At 42.1% G+C, this 15,999-nt stretch overlaps 1 long non-coding RNA gene and 8 other non-coding genes across 11 annotated transcripts; 6 read left to right on the forward strand and 3 right to left on the reverse strand.

Annotated features, from left to right (window-relative positions):
* The first annotated feature begins 1,050 nt into the window (after window positions 1-1,050).
* Window positions 1,051-4,325, forward strand: LOC105354727 (uncharacterized). 3 transcript variants are annotated; one of them, XR_909285.4, is made up of 4 exons: window positions 1,051-1,965; window positions 2,037-2,120; window positions 2,206-2,271; window positions 2,459-4,325. It is a non-coding gene; the product is annotated as an uncharacterized LOC105354727 (long non-coding RNA). The 3 variants fall into 3 exon arrangements; XR_013659101.1 differs by having other exon boundaries at window positions 1,082-2,120; window positions 2,459-3,010; window positions 3,087-4,325; XR_013659100.1 differs by having other exon boundaries at window positions 1,059-2,120.
* A 1,612-nt stretch (window positions 4,326-5,937) lies between these two features.
* trnad-guc (transfer RNA aspartic acid (anticodon GUC)) lies at window positions 5,938-6,009 on the reverse strand. Its single transcript has one exon. It is a non-coding gene; the product is annotated as a tRNA-Asp (tRNA).
* Window positions 6,010-7,732: 1,723 nt separating this feature from the next.
* Window positions 7,733-7,804, reverse strand: trnad-guc (transfer RNA aspartic acid (anticodon GUC)). The gene has a single exon. It is a non-coding gene; the product is annotated as a tRNA-Asp (tRNA).
* Window positions 7,805-8,011: 207 nt separating this feature from the next.
* Window positions 8,012-8,085, forward strand: trnan-guu (transfer RNA asparagine (anticodon GUU)). Its single transcript has one exon. It is a non-coding gene; the product is annotated as a tRNA-Asn (tRNA).
* A 1,721-nt stretch (window positions 8,086-9,806) lies between these two features.
* On the forward strand, window positions 9,807-9,880 carry trnan-guu (transfer RNA asparagine (anticodon GUU)). Its single transcript has one exon. It is a non-coding gene; the product is annotated as a tRNA-Asn (tRNA).
* A 1,721-nt stretch (window positions 9,881-11,601) lies between these two features.
* trnan-guu (transfer RNA asparagine (anticodon GUU)) lies at window positions 11,602-11,675 on the forward strand. The gene has a single exon. It is a non-coding gene; the product is annotated as a tRNA-Asn (tRNA).
* A 1,442-nt stretch (window positions 11,676-13,117) lies between these two features.
* trnad-guc (transfer RNA aspartic acid (anticodon GUC)) lies at window positions 13,118-13,189 on the reverse strand. Its single transcript has one exon. It is a non-coding gene; the product is annotated as a tRNA-Asp (tRNA).
* A 207-nt stretch (window positions 13,190-13,396) lies between these two features.
* trnan-guu (transfer RNA asparagine (anticodon GUU)) lies at window positions 13,397-13,470 on the forward strand. Its single transcript has one exon. It is a non-coding gene; the product is annotated as a tRNA-Asn (tRNA).
* A 1,721-nt stretch (window positions 13,471-15,191) lies between these two features.
* Window positions 15,192-15,265, forward strand: trnan-guu (transfer RNA asparagine (anticodon GUU)). Its single transcript has one exon. It is a non-coding gene; the product is annotated as a tRNA-Asn (tRNA).
* The last annotated feature ends 734 nt before the right edge of the window (window positions 15,266-15,999 follow it).

Raw genomic sequence — 15,999 nt, forward strand, 5'->3', positions numbered from 1 at the left:
GTAGACGCCCTGCTTGACAATTCAGTTCAAAAAGAAAGGGCCTTTTTCTCAATTCAATCTTTGCCTTCTGAGCAAGCAAGCACTTGTTAGTTTCACACTTTCCAAAGCTGGTCCTGGAAGATGTCAGGATGGACGAGGAGTCCGACGCACTGCGCTATAGTTGCAGTCTCGTACTGGCACCTGTTTGAATGCAACTTCTGACATTCAGCCAGCAGTCATGCTTATGCTCAGCTGTCCTCAACAATGTAACAGTGCATTATATTTACTGTCAAGCAACATCACCAACAAACTTGGTTGATGTCAAGTCATTCAGACAAAACGGACCTGTTTCTCTTTGGAGACTGTTTTCGGATGTGCTGGAAATGACGGAAAGACTGATCAATGCTTTCTGATTGCCTTTATCAGAAAACTCTTTCTGAGGTTCTGTGTGGTTTGTTTTGTATTTGTTTATAAGAACTTCAATTATATGGAATTTTAAGTTTTAAAGTGAATGGAAAAGGACAAGATGGGATTTCCTGGCGGTGAGAATTGATCTCATCACCAAGGAAACAACTTCTTAGGTCTTTGTCAGACAAGTTACAAATTGTATTTGTCCATATTCCTGGAGGATAAAGGGCTACCTGGCTGTCATTGGATGCTATTGAAAGAGGTGTCAAGTCATTGCATTACAACAATCGGTCTGACGACTTAGCTGTAATGCACAGTGGGCATCTTGTTGAACTTACCAAAACCTAACCTTAATTGTGAGAAAACAATGTCATGTCCTTCTTTGAAAGCTGTCTTTGAAAAGAAGCAGAAATGTGACAAGTGCCATATAGGACAGAAGCACTAAAGCTTTAGATGTGGACAAATGTTGTGAAACAGACAGTGCATTTAGAATAAATATTTGAGTCGCAAAGAATTGTGGGGTTCATGAATTACCTGTTGATTCTTGCAAAGAAGGCGGCCATTTTTGTGACACCACCGTGAGTGTGTAGGAGTTGATAGAGGTTTCACCAGCAAATAGGGGTTGTTGCAAGATAATGTGTTTTCTAGGAGCCAGTTGAAGGCTGAACTAGAAAAGGGCTCTCCCCGTCAGGGAATCGAACCCTGGTCTTCCGCGGGCGGGAGCCGAAAATGGTTAAGCTTAACTCTCTTAACTTTTCCCATTCATTCTCTATGGTAGTTCTTAACACTACGGATGTAATTTACTTTTTCACCACTAGCGGGATTTTGGGGGCGCTGTTTCCACATCGCCTTAGTAGTAAGGATTTTACAGGAAGAGCCTTCAGGAAGAGAAAACAACAACAATCCTGCGGCCAGATTTGATCCGATCGCTGTTAAAACACAAGAGCACAACAAGTTAAAGTCAAGTTAACGTCTGATGTAAGTAAAAAAAAATGTACAAGACAAAGTATCTAATCTGAAGACATTTCTCTTTCCGTCATTGTTGAACATGAAACTCCAGCGGTGAGGATAACAGCTGGATGAGAAGAATGTCTAACTAGAAACTTTGAGCAGTTTTGTGTGTGTGTTTGTGTGTGTGTTTTCAAAGCCTTTTTTTTTTTTACCCAAGGTAGTGTGGAGGTGAACAGGGGTTACATTACATTTTCTATGCTATTTTTATAATGCACAACAGGGGTTACAGTACTTTATGATCAATTTAATGGATTATATGTATGCAGGTATATTGCATAGCAGGAATATGCAAAATTAAAGATTTGAGGAACTGTTTAGCTGAAAGATCAGTGGAGCCACCTTCAAGTAGTGAGGACAACCAGCTGGTTGGATTTGGTGTGCATTCTAAGAAGACCTGGAGGGATGTCTGGTAGAGAAGAGAAGATGGATGTGCATCATTTATCCTCAGGAAACAGTGGGTTTCAGGCAGCAAAACGTTCCTGCTCCAGCAGTACCTGAAGAAGAAAGAGGCTCAGACTCAGAGCTCTTCAGAACCTGCTCTTCCTAAACCTTCTTCTAGTCTTCCAGGTCTGTGGCAGACTAGACGTTCATGCTGACGTTAGTAAATATGGTAGAAATGATGTTTCCCATCTTTTCAGTGTCTTCTTTAGAGATGGAAGATGATGAAGAGTTGGAGAGAATGATGCTCTATGTCTCTCCATCCAAACTCCTCCCTTTACAAGGTAAAATTAAATCACACACAAGTACACACTGAGTGTTAATTACTACTTCTGATTCCAACCTGTTTTCTTATTTCTTTTACTAAAGAGCAGGGACATGTAGTGAAGAAGATGACAGGACCAACGTGTTTAGAAACAATCCCAACCCAGCCAAGTGAGCAACACCAACATGTATCACATGTTGATTATGTTTCTGTATGCAGAATAGTAGTACTAGTAGTTGAAAAACTGATACTAGACTACATGTTAGTCTTAGATCACTCCTTTCTTTACACTCAGCACTTTTAAATGTGTCTGTTCAAATAGATGCATATTCATATGTTTACTTTATTTTCTTGCAGGTTCACTGAGTAAAGGTCTAGCTGCTGCTGCTGCTGTCGCTGGTACCTGATGGTTCTGTCGTAAACCAGGATCACCTTTTCCTTTCCTCTGTTTGCTGGTTGGCCACGTTCTGTTCTAATGCAGGTGTTTTGTGTGATTGCTTTTGTGATGCTGAAGGTATTCATTGTTCGTCGTTGAGGGTAAATTCAGAAATATTTTATTTGCATGAGTTTCTCATGAAAGTGATTGAAAGAAACCAGTCTTAAAAAGCAGAATTACAACAAAAGTACATGTCTTAACACGTCAGAGTAAAGTGGTTACACATGGATTATTACATCATAATGGTACCTTTCCTGGTCAATCAAAATATTAAAAAAGGAAAATAATTATTCATTTATTGATTTTCATACCACACCTGTTCTATTGAGCATGTTTTCTTAGATGGTTTTGAGTGTTTTGCACAATTACTAACAAAGAACTCTAAATACTTTGGGCTTTAGTGATGGATATTTCTGTTGATCTGAATCCAGACCAGCCTGAGAAGTCCAGCTGTCCTGCTGCTACACATGCAGGTGAGTTTTGGGGATCATTTGTCAGCTTTACTCTGCTGCAGCGTCCTGTCTGTTTCTGACTGTCTTTTTCCACCAGTTTCTTCTGCTCCAGTGAAGACTCCGATGCCAGTACCACCAGAGTTCCTCGCCTTGGAAATGCCTCAAAGTGTCCAGGATAAAACCTACAGTCAGTGCATTAACTTTGACAAAAATGCAAAGTACTGTATTCATTTGGACTTTGAGATAATATTTTATTCAACAACTCATGTTATTTTTTTATTTTTCCAGCAGTCGTTGGAAGACCCTCAGCTCAGTCTGCAGCTCCTCCTCCTGCTCACTTTCAGCCAACGCCTGCTGCTTCACCACTTCCATCTTATGACCAAGATGTTAGAAGCTGGAACTGATCTCCCCAGCAGAGGATCTGGATGAAAACAGAGATGGAGGCCTTAGGACTGTGGCCCGGGTGTCCACCTGTGAGACCTGCAATGAATATGATCTGCTTGTGGCGTATCCCACCTCAGAACATCATTTACCGTAAAACCTTTGGAGACCCAGCAGCTGTGGTATAAACTCACTCAAGGAAGTGAAACTGTCACTGTGCCAGTTGTGACTCTCCCTCATGCTTAAACCAGACGAAGCTCCTCTAACTCAGACCGACGTTGAAATAATGGTGAAGGAGATTGTAGGTCTGCAGCAACAACAGCAGAAACCTGGAAAAAAGATGATACACAACTGTCTTGCTTGTGGGCAGCCTTGTTACTTTGAGGATGGATCTTCTGTTCATTTATCTGTCTGGGGATGTAAAATACCTCTACTGCTCCAAAAAGGTACACTAGATCTATGCAGCAGAAGTCCTTACCAACCCCAGAATCCCATTTGCAGACTTTGCTGTCAGTCCATTTTTTGACAGAGAGTTAAAGGCTGCATTCATGGTCACACACTGATTATGATAGAACTCCTGATTTTATCCTTCAATGTGAAAATATTTGTAATTTAGTTTGTGAAATCTATTTTGTGAATACAATTTTCTTACAGTTTTGTTCTTGAATTGTTTAGAAAAAGCAACAATATTTACTTCTACCTCAATTCATTTTACATCTTTAAATTACTTGTATTAATTTTTGCATATTTAAATCCTTCTGCCCTTTAATTGTAGATACATGGTTGAACGTTTTGTGTTAAATACTGTTTATTTATTTATTGCTTGTTGATATCTTAATAAAGCATGGTTGAAATTGAAATGACTGTTTTTAGGCACAAGGAAAGATGGAAGTAGAAAACAATAATTATGAAATGTCATTTTCAGTTTAACATTAAAACATTTATTATACCCTAACTTCTGACTGACATCACTCTAACCGGGGCTCGAACTCGGTACCAAAGGATTTCATCACCTTGGAAAGCATTCCACAAGCCACAATTTGATTGGCTGCCTGTGCTGCAGAAGCTGCAATTTGATTGGCTGTTCCGTGTTACAGGTATATACGGCTGGCCCGCGGGTGACAGGCGGAGATACTGTCCACTATACTAACGAGGAACTGACACACTTGAACAAACATGTCGAAGATGGGTCACAGACGAGCTGGGATGCACACTTTGTTTCCTCAATGGATGAAGTGGCATGAAAAACCAATTCAAATGCAATCTCTCACAAACAGACTTTTTAGTCCATTTCAAATAAGAAATGACATGTCATCATTTACCAACAAGCACTATAATCAGAATGGTATTTTCCACACATGTTGTCTCTGTGGCGCAATAGGCTAGCGCGTTCGGCTGTTAACCGAAAGGTTGGTGTTTCAAGCCCACCCAGAGGCGTTGATTACTCCTGTCCTTCCTTCAATGCTAGTCTCATGTTTACTTCTATCTGGTTAGCTAATTTACTCAGTACTTTCATCCCTCAGCTCATGTAACTTTCTTAACTTCATATTCAAATCCAAATATTTCCCCAGACTCATGAAAATGCAAGAGTGGACACAAAGAGTGGGTGGGACAAGTGCTTTGGAACTTCAAAAGTACACAAAGCACGGTCCTCTTCTGTGCTGCTGCAACACACAGCCTGTTAATTTGGATGGACGCTCAAGCTTTCCTTAGGGCTGTAGGCTGAAGAACGTCCTGGCGCTGCCAACAGACATAGTTCCACTACATTGCAACTGCTGAGTATCTTGGTTACTCCACAAGCAAAACACCTCAGTAGACGCCCTGCTTGACAATTCAGTTCAAAAAGAAAGGGCCTTTTTCTCAATTCAATCTTTGCCTTCTGAGCAAGCAAGCACTTGTTAGTTTCACACTTTCCAAAGCTGGTCCTGGAAGATGTCAGGATGGACGAGGAGTCCGACGCACTGCGCTATAGTTGCAGTCTCGTACTGGCACGTGTTTGAATGCAACTTCTGACATTCAGCCAGCAGTCATGCTTATGCTCAGCTGTCCTCAACAATGTAACAGTGTATTATATTTACTGTCAAGCAACATCACCAACAAACTTGGTTGATGTCAAGTCATTTAGACAAAACGGACCTGTTTCTCTTTGGAGACTGTTGTCGGATGTGCTGGAAATGACGGAAAGACTGATCAATCCTTTCTGATTGCCTTTATCAGAAAACTCAGAAAACCTAACCTTAATTGTGAGAAAACAATGTCATGTCCTTCTTTGAAAGCTGTCTTTGAAAAGAAGCAGAAATGTGACAAGTGCCATATAGGACAGAAGCACTAAAGCTTTAGATGTGGACAAATGTTGTGAAACAGACAGTGCATTTAAAATAAATATTTGAGTCGCAAAGAATTGTGGGGTTCATGAATTACCTGTTGATTCTTGCAAAGAAGGCGGCCATTTTTGTGACACCACCGTGAGTGTGTAGGAGTTGATAGAGGTTTCACCAGCAAATAGGGGTTGGTGCAAGATAATGTGTTTTCTAGGAGCCAGTTGAAGGCTGAACTAGAAAAGGGCTCTCCCCGTCAGGGAATCGAACCCTGGTCTTCCGCGTGACAGGCGGAGATACTGTCCACTATACTAACGAGGAACTGACAAACTTGAACAAACATGTCGAAGATGGGTCACAGACGAGCTGGGATGCACACTTTGTTTCCTCAATGGATGAAGTGGCATGAAAAACCAATTCAAATGCAATCTCTCACAAACAGACTTTTTAGTCCATTTCAAATAAGAAATGACATGTCATCATTTACCAACAAGCACTATAATCAGAATGGTATTTTCCACACATGTTGTCTCTGTGGCGCAATAGGCTAGCGCGTTCGGCTGTTAACCGAAAGGTTGGTGATTCAAGCCCACCCAGAGGCGTTGATTACTCCTGTCCTTCCTTCAATGCTAGTCTCATGTTTACTTCTATCTGGTTAGCTAATTTACTCAGTACTTTCATCCCTCAGCTCATGTAACTTTCTTAACTTCATATTCAAATCCAAATATTTCCCCAGACTCATGAAAATGCAAGAGTGGACACAAAGAGTGGGTGGGACAAGTGCTTTGGAACTTCAAAAGTACACAAAGCACAGGCCTCTTCTGTGCTGCTGCAACACACAGCCTGTTAATTTGGATGGACGCTCAAGCTTTCCCTAGGGCTGTAGGCTGAAGAACGTCCTGGCGCTGCCAACAGACATAGTTCCACTACATTGCAACTACTGAGTATCTTGGTTACTCCACAAGCAAAACACCTCAGTAGACGCCCTGCTTGACAATTCAGTTCAAAAAGAAAGGGCCTTTTTCTCAATTCAATCTTTGCCTTCTGAGCAAGCAAGCACTTGTTAGTTTCACACTTTCCAAAGCTGGTCCTGGAAGATGTCAGGATGGACGAGGAGTCCGACGCACTGCGCTATAGTTGCAGTCTCGTACTGGCACCTGTTTGAATGCAACTTCTGACATTCAGCCAGCAGTCATGCTTATGCTCAGCTGTCCTCAACAATGTAACAGTGCATTATATTTACTGTCAAGCAACATCACCAACAAACTTGGTTGATGTCAAGTCATTCAGACAAAACGGACCTGTTTCTCTTTGGAGACTGTTGTCGGATGTGCTGGAAATGACGGAAAGACTGATCAATGCTTTCTGATTGCCTTTATCAGAAAACTCTTTCTGAGGTTCTGTGTGGTTTGTTTTGTATTTGTTTATAAGAACTTCAATTATATGGAATTTTCAGTTTTAAAGTGAATGGAAAAGGACAAGATGGGATTTCCTGGCGGTGAGAATTGATCTCATCACCAAGGAAACAACTTCTTAGGTCTTTGTCAGACAAGTTACAAATTGTATTTGTCCTTATTCCGGGAGGATTAAGGGCTACCTGGCTGTCATTGGATGCTATTGAAAGAGGTGTCAAGTCATTGCATTAGAACAATCGGTCTGACGACTTAGCTGTAATGCACAGTGGGCATCTTGTTGAACTTACCAAAACCTAACCTTAATTGTGAGAAAACAATGTCATGTCCTTCTTTGAAAGCTGTCTTTGAGAAGAAGCAGAAATGTGACAAGTGCCATATAGGACAGAAGCACTAAAGCTTTAGATGTGGACAAATGTTGTGAAACAGACAGTGCATTTAGAATAAATATTTGAGTCGCAAAGAATTGTGGGGTTCATGAATTACCTGTTGATTCTTGCAAAGAAGGCGGCCATTTTTGTGACACCACCGTGAGTGTGTAGGAGTTGATAGAGGTTTCACCAGCAAATAGGGGTTGGTGCAAGATAATGTGTTTTCTAGGAGACAGTTGAAGGCTGAACTAGAAAAGGGCTCTCCCCGTCAGGGAATCGAACCCTGGTCTTCCGCGTGACAGGCGGAGATACTGTCCACTATACTAACGAGGAACTGACACACTTGAACAAACATGTCGAAGATGGGTCACAGACGAGCTGGGATGCACACTTTGTTTCCTCAATGGATGAAGTGGCATGAAAAACCAATTCAAATGCAATCTCTCACAAACAGACTTTTTAGTCCATTTCAAATAAGAAATGACATGTCGTCATTTACCAACAAGCACTATAATCAGAATGGTATTTTCCACACATGTTGTCTCTGTGGCGCAATAGGCTAGCGCGTTCGGCTGTTAACCGAAAGGTTGGTGGTTCAAGCCCACCCAGAGGCGTTGATTACTCCTGTCCTTCCTTCAATGCTAGTCTCATGTTTACTTCTATCTGGTTAGCTAATTTACTCAGTACTTTCATCCCTCAGCTCATGTAACTTTCTTAACTTCATATTCAAATCCAAATATTTCCCCAGACTCATGAAAATGCAAGAGTGGACACAAAGAGTGGGTGGGACAAGTGCTTTGGAACTTCAAAAGTACACAAAGCACAGGCCTCTTCTGTGCTGCTGCAACACACAGCCTGTTAATTTGGATGGACGCTCAAGCTTTCCCTAGGGCTGTAGGCTGAAGAACGTCCTGGCGCTGCCAACAGACATAGTTCCACTACATTGCAACTACTGAGTATCTTGGTTACTCCACAAGCAAAACACCTAAGTAGACGCCCTGCTTGACAATTCAGTTCAAAAAGAAACGGCCTTTTTCTCAATTCAATCTTTGCCTTCTGAGCAAGCAAGCACTTGTTAGTTTCACACTTTCCAAAGCTGGTCCTGGAAGATGTCAGGATGGACGAGGAGTCCGACGCACTGCGCTATAGTTGCAGTCTCGTACTGGCACCTGTTTGAATGCAACTTCTGACATTCAGCCAGCAGTCATGCTTATGCTCAGCTGTCCTCAACAATGTAACAGTGCATTATATTTACTGTCAAGCAACATCACCAACAAACTTGGTTGATGTCAAGTCATTCAGACAAAACGGACCTGTTTCTCTTTGGAGACTGTTGTCGGATGTGCTGGAAATGACGGAAAGACTGATCAATGCTTTCTGATTGCCTTTATCAGAAAACTCTTTCTGAGGTTCTGTGTGGTTTGTTTTGTATTTGTTTATAAGAACTTCAATTATATGGAATTTTCAGTTTTAAAGTGAATGGAAAAGGACAAGATGGGATTTCCTGGCGGTGAGAATTGATCTCATCACCAAGGAAACAACTTCTTAGGTCTTTGTCAGACAAGTTACAAATTGTATTTGTCCTTATTCCGGGAGGATTAAGGGCTACCTGGCTGTCATTGGATGCTATTGAAAGAGGTGTCAAGTCATTGCATTAGAACAATCGGTCTGACGACTTAGCTGTAATGCACAGTGGGCATCTTGTTGAACTTACCAAAACCTAACCTTAATTGTGAGAAAACAATGTCATGTCCTTCTTTGAAAGCTGTCTTTGAGAAGAAGCAGAAATGTGACAAGTGCCATATAGGACAGAAGCACTAAAGCTTTAGATGTGGACAAATGTTGTGAAACAGACAGTGCATTTAGAATAAATATTTGAGTCACAAAGAATTGTGGGGTTCATGAATTACCTGTTGATTCTTGCAAAGAAGGCGGCCATTTTTGTGACACCACAGTGAGTGTGTAGGAGTTGATAGAGGTTTCACCAGCAAATAGGGGTTGGTGCAAGATAATGTGTTTTCTAGGAGCCAGTTGAAGGCTGAACTAGAAAAGGGCTCTCCCCGTCAGGGAATCGAACCCTGGTCTTCCGCGTGACAGGCAGAGATACTGTCCACTAGACTAACGAGGAACTGACACACTTGAACAAACATGTCGAAGATGGGTCACAGACGAGCTGGGATGCACACTTTGTTTCCTCAATGGATGAAGTGGCATGAAAAACCAATTCAAATGCAATCTCTCACAAACAGACTTTTTAGTCCATTTCAAATAAGAAATGACATGTCATCATTTACCAACAAGCACTATAATCAGAATGGTATTTTCCACACATGTTGTCTCTGTGGCGCAATAGGCTAGCGCGTTCGGCTGTTAACCGAAAGGTTGGTGGTTCAAGCCCACCCAGAGGCGTTGATTACTCCTGTCCTTCCTTCAATGCTAGTCTCATGTTTACTTCTATCTGGTTAGCTAATTTACTCAGTACTTTCATCCCTCAGCTCATGTAACTTTCTTAACTTCATATTCAAATCCAAATATTTCCCCAGACTCATGAAAATGCAAGAGTGGACACAAAGAGTGGGTGGGACAAGTGCTTTGGAACTTCAAAAGTACACAAAGCACAGGCCTCTTCTGTGCTGCTGCAACACACAGCCTGTTAATTTGGATGGACGCTCAAGCTTTCCCTAGGGCTGTAGGCTGAAGAACGTCCTGGCGCTGCCAACAGACATAGTTCCACTACATTGCAACTACTGAGTATCTTGGTTACTCCACAAGCAAAACACCTCAGTAGACGCCCTGCTTGACAATTCAGTTCAAAAAGAAACGGCCTTTTTCTCAATTCAATCTTTGCCTTCTGAGCAAGCAAGCACTTGTTAGTTTCACACTTTCCAAAGCTGGTCCTGGAAGATGTCAGGATGGACGAGGAGTCCGACGCACTGCGCTATAGTTGCAGTCTCGTACTGGCACCTGTTTGAATGCAACTTCTGACATTCAGCCAGCAGTCATGCTTATGCTCAGCTGTCCTCAACAATGTAACAGTGCATTATATTTACTGTCAAGCAACATCACCAACAAACTTGGTTGATGTCAAGTCATTCAGACAAAACGGACCTGTTTCTCTTTGGAGACTGTTGTCGGATGTGCTGGAAATGACGGAAAGACTGATCAATGCTTTCTGATTGCCTTTATCAGAAAACTCTTTCTGAGGTTCTGTGTGGTTTGTTTTGTATTTGTTTATAAGAACTTCAATTATATGGAATTTTCAGTTTTAAAGTGAATGGAAAAGGACAAGATGGGATTTCCTGGCGGTGAGAATTGATCTCATCACCAAGGAAACAACTTCTTAGGTCTTTGTCAGACAAGTTACAAATTGTATTTGTCCTTATTCCGGGAGGATTAAGGGCTACCTGGCTGTCATTGGATGCTATTGAAAGGTGTGTCAAGTCATTGCATTAGAACAATCGGTCTGACGACTTAGCTGTAATGCACAGTGGGCATCTTGTTGAACTTACCAAAACCTAACCTTAATTGTGAGAAAACAATGTCATGTCCTTCTTTGAAAGCTGTCTTTGAGAAGAAGCAGAAATGTGACAAGTGCCATATAGGACAGAAGCACTAAAGCTTTAGATGTGGACAAATGTTGTGAAACAGACAGTGCATTTAGAATAAATATTTGAGTCACAAAGAATTGTGGGGTTCATGAATTACCTGTTGATTCTTGCAAAGAAGGCGGCCATTTTTGTGACACCACAGTGAGTGTGTAGGAGTTGATAGAGGTTTCACCAGCAAATAGGGGTTGGTGCAAGATAATGTGTTTTCTAGGAGCCAGTTGAAGGCTGAACTAGAAAAGGGCTCTCCCCGTCAGGGAATCGAACCCTGGTCTTCCGCGTGACAGGCAGAGATACTGTCCACTAGACTAACGAGGAACTGACACACCTGAACAAACATGTCGAAGATGGGTCACAGACGAGCTGGGATGCACACTTTGTTTCCTCAATGGATGAAGTGGCATGAAAAACCAATTCAAATGCAATCTCTCACAAACAGACTTTTTAGTCCATTTCAAATAAGAAATGACATGTCATCATTTACCAACAAGCACTATAATCAGAATGGTATTTTCCACACATGTTGTCTCTGTGGCGCAATAGGCTAGCGCGTTCGGCTGTTAACCGAAAGGTTGGTGGTTCAAGCCCACCCAGAGGCGTTGATTACTCCTGTCCTTCCTTCAATGCTAGTCTCATGTTTACTTCTATCTGGTTAGCTAATTTACTCAGTACTTTCATCCCTCAGCTCATGTAACTTTCTTAACTTCATATTCAAATCCAAATATTTCCCCAGACTCATGAAAATGCAAGAGTGGACACAAAGAGTGGGTGGGACAAGTGCTTTGGAACTTCAAAAGTACACAAAGCACAGGCCTCTTCTGTGCTGCTGCAACACACAGCCTGTTAATTTGGATGGACGCTCAAGCTTTCCCTAGGGCTGTAGGCTGAAGAACGTCCTGGCGCTGCCAACAGACATAGTTCCACTACATTGCAACTACTGAGTATCTTGGTTACTCCACAAGCAAAACACCTAAGTAGACGCCCTGCTTGACAATTCAGTTCAAAAAGAAACGGCCTTTTTCTCAATTCAATCTTTGCCTTCTGAGCAAGCAAGCACTTGTTAGTTTCACACTTTCCAAAGCTGGTCCTGGAAGATGTCAGGATGGACGAGGAGTCCGACGCACTGCGCTATAGTTGCAGTCTCGTACTGGCACCTGTTTGAATGCAACTTCTGACATTCAGCCAGCAGTCATGCTTATGCTCAGCTGTCCTCAACAATGTAACAGTGCATTATATTTACTGTCAAGCAACATCACCAACAAACTTGGTTGATGTCAAGTCATTCAGACAAAACGGACCTGTTTCTCTTTGGAGACTGTTGTCGGATGTGCTGGAAATGACGGAAAGACTGATCAATGCTTTCTGATTGCCTTTATCAGAAAACTCTTTCTGAGGTTCTGTGTGGTTTGTTTTGTATTTGTTTATAAGAACTTCAATTATATGGAATTTTCAGTTTTAAAGTGAATGGAAAAGGACAAGATGGGATTTCCTGGCGGTGAGAATTGATCTCATCACCAAGGAAACAACTTCTTAGGTCTTTGTCAGACAAGTTACAAATTGTATTTGTCCTTATTCCGGGAGGATTAAGGGCTACCTGGCTGTCATTGGATGCTATTGAAAGAGGTGTCAAGTCATTGCATTAGAACAATCGGTCTGACGACTTAGCTGTAATGCACAGTGGGCATCTTGTTGAACTTACCAAAACCTAACCTTAATTGTGAGAAAACAATGTCATGTCCTTCTTTGAAAGCTGTCTTTGAGAAGAAGCAGAAATGTGACAAGTGCCATATAGGACAGAAGCACTAAAGCTTTAGATGTGGACAAATGTTGTGAAACAGACAGTGCATTTAGAATAAATATTTGAGTCGCAAAGAATTGTGGGGTTCATGAATTACCTGTTGATTCTTGCAAAGAAGGCGGCCATTTTTGTGACACCACCGTGAGTGTGTAGGAGTTGATAGAGGTTTCACCAGCAAATAGGGGTTGGTGCAAGATAATGTGTTTTCTAGGAGCCAGTTGAAGGCTGAACTAGAAAAGGGCTCTCCCCGTCAGGGAATCGAACCCTGGTCTTCCGCGTGACAGGCGGAGATACTGTCCACTATACTAACGAGGAACTGACACACTTGAACAAACATGTCGAAGATGGGTCACAGACGAGCTGGGATGCACACCTTGTTTCCTCAATGGATGAAGTGGCATGAAAAACCAATTCAAATGCAATCTCTCACAAACAGACTTTTTAGTCCATTTCAAATAAGAAATGACATGTCGTCATTTACCAACAAGCACTATAATCAGAATGGTATTTTCCACACATGTTGTCTCTGTGGCGCAATAGGCTAGCGCGTTCGGCTGTTAACCGAAAGGTTGGTGGTTCAAGCCCACCCAGAGGCGTTGATTACTCCTGTCCTTCCTTCAATGCTAGTCTCATGTTTACTTCTATCTGGTTAGCTAATTTACTCAGTACTTTCATCCCTCAGCTCATGTAACTTTCTTAACTTCATATTCAAATCCAAATATTTCCCCAGACTCATGAAAATGCTAGAGTGGACAAAAAGAGTGGGTGGGACAAGTGCTTTGGAACTTCAAAAGTACACAAAGCACAGGCCTCTTCTGTGCTGCTGCAACACACAGCCGGTTAATTTGGATGGACGCTCAAGCTTTCCCTAGGGCTGTAGGCTGAAGAACGTCCTGGCGCTGCCAACAGACATAGTTCCACTACATTGCAACTACTGAGTATCTTGGTTACTCCACAAGCAAAACACCTCAGTAGACGCCCTGCTTGACAATTCAGTTCAAAAAGAAAGGGCCTTTTTCTCAATTCAATCTTTGCCTTCTGAGCAAGCAAGCACTTGTTAGTTTCACACTTTCCAAAGCTGGTCCTGGAAGATGTCAGGATGGACGAGGAGTCCGACGCACTGCGCTATAGTTGCAGTCTCGTACTGGCACCTGTTTCAATGCAACTTCTGACATTCAGCCAGCAGTCATGCTTATGCTCAGCTGTCCTCAACAATGTAACAGTGCATTATATTTACTGTCAAGCAACATCACCAACAAACTTGGTTGATGTCAAGTCATTCAGACAAAACGGACCTGTTTCTCTTTGGAGACTGTTGTCGGATGTGCTGGAAATGACGGAAAGACTGATCAATGCTTTCTGATTGCCTTTATCAGAAAACTCTTTCTGAGGTTCTGTGTGGTTTGTTTTGTATTTGTTTATAAGAACTTCAATTATATGGAATTTTCAGTTTTAAAGTGAATGGAAAAGGACAAGATGGGATTTCCTGGCGGTGAGAATTGATCTCATCACCAAGGAAACAACTTCTTAGGTCTTTGTCAGACAAGTTACAAATTGTATTTGTCCTTATTCCGGGAGGATTAAGGGCTACCTGGCTGTCATTGGATGCTATTGAAAGAGGTGTCAAGTCATTGCATTAGAACAATCGGTCTGACGACTTAGCTGTAATGCACAGTGGGCATCTTGTTGAACTTACCAAAACCTAACCTTAATTGTGAGAAAACAATGTCATGTCCTTCTTTGAAAGCTGTCTTTGAGAAGAAGCAGAAATGTGACAAGTGCCATATAGGACAGAAGCACTAAAGCTTTAGATGTGGACAAATGTTGTGAAACAGACAGTGCATTTAGAATAAATATTTGAGTCACAAAGAATTGTGGGGTTCATGAATTACCTGTTGATTCTTGCAAAGAAGGCGGCCATTTTTGTGACACCACAGTGAGTGTGTAGGAGTTGATAGAGGTTTCACCAGCAAATAGGGGTTGGTGCAAGATAATGTGTTTTCTAGGAGCCAGTTGAAGGCTGAACTAGAAAAGGGCTCTCCCCGTCAGGGAATCGAACCCTGGTCTTCCGCGTGACAGGCAGAGATACTGTCCACTAGACTAACGAGGAACTGACACACTTGAACAAACATGTCGAAGATGGGTCACAGACGAGCTGGGATGCACACTTTGTTTCCTCAATGGATGAAGTGGCATGAAAAACCAATTCAAATGCAATCTCTCACAAACAGACTTTTTAGTCCATTTCAAATAAGAAATGACATGTCATCATTTACCAACAAGCACTATAATCAGAATGGTATTTTCCACACATGTTGTCTCTGTGGCGCAATAGGCTAGCGCGTTCGGCTGTTAACCAAAAGGTTGGTGGTTCAAGCCCACCCAGAGGCGTTGATTACTCCTGTCCTTCCTTCAATGCTAGTCTCATGTTTACTTCTATCTGGTTAGCTAATTTACTCAGTACTTTCATCCCTCAGCTCATGTAACTTTCTTAACTTCATATTCAAATCCAAATATTTCCCCAGACTCATGAAAATGCAAGAGTGGACACAAAGAGTGGGTGGGACAAGTGCTTTGGAACTTCAAAAGTACACAAAGCACAGGCCTCTTCTGTGCTGCTGCAACACACAGCCTGTTAATTTGGATGGACGCTCAAGCTTTCCCTAGGGCTGTAGGCTGAAGAACGTCCTGGCGCTGCCAACAGACATAGTTCCACTACATTGCAACTACTGAGTATCTTGGTTACTCCACAAGCAAAACACCTCAGTAGACGCCCTGCTTGACAATTCAGTTCAAAAAGAAAGGGCCTTTTTCTCAATTCAATCTTTGCCTTCTGAGCAAGCAAGCACTTGTTAGTTTCACACTTTCCAAAGCTGGTCCTGGAAGATGTCAGGATGGACGAGGAGTCCGACGCACTGCGCTATAGTTGCAGTCTCGTACTGGCACCTGTTTGAATGCAACTTCTGACATTCAGCCAGCAGTCATGCTTATGCTCAGCTGTCCTCAACAATGTAACAGTGCATTATATTTACTGTCAAGCAACATCACCAACAAACTTGGTTGATGTCAAGTCATTCAGACAAAACGGACCTGTTTCTCTTTGGAGACTGTTGTCGGATGTGCTG

This window comes from Oryzias latipes, chromosome 11 (assembly GCF_053564925.1).
Source record: "Oryzias latipes strain Hd-rR chromosome 11, Olatipes_Hd-rR_3.1".
NCBI classification, from domain to species: domain Eukaryota; kingdom Metazoa; phylum Chordata; class Actinopteri; order Beloniformes; family Adrianichthyidae; genus Oryzias; species Oryzias latipes.